This window comes from Aulostomus chinensis, chromosome 9, assembly GCF_037954235.1.
Source record: "Aulostomus chinensis isolate RoL2024-O1b breed Wild chromosome 9, RoL_Achi_v1.0, whole genome shotgun sequence".
Taxonomy (NCBI): Eukaryota; Metazoa; Chordata; class Actinopteri; order Syngnathiformes; family Aulostomidae; genus Aulostomus; species Aulostomus chinensis.
In genome coordinates this window covers 3,758,102-3,758,341 of record NC_141328.1, presented here as the reverse complement: position 1 = coordinate 3,758,341, position 240 = coordinate 3,758,102, and positions in this window count along the sequence as shown.

Below are 240 nucleotides of genomic sequence, written 5' to 3'. Positions count from 1 at the left end.
TGTAGCCGGCAAAGTCAGGTAGTTAAAGTGAGATCAAAGGCAGCTTAAAAAGCAGAGTTATTGTGTTGGAAGAGAGAGAGAGAGCGAGAGAGAGAGAGAGAGAGAGGGGAGAAAAAGGCGTTATCACAAGTCGTTCATCTGTTCGGTGGAGGAGAACCTGAGGTGTGAGCAGCCGAGGTGACACCAGTGCTCCACCAGAACAACACCAGCTACACAAACCACGTGACAGACGTATAGTTT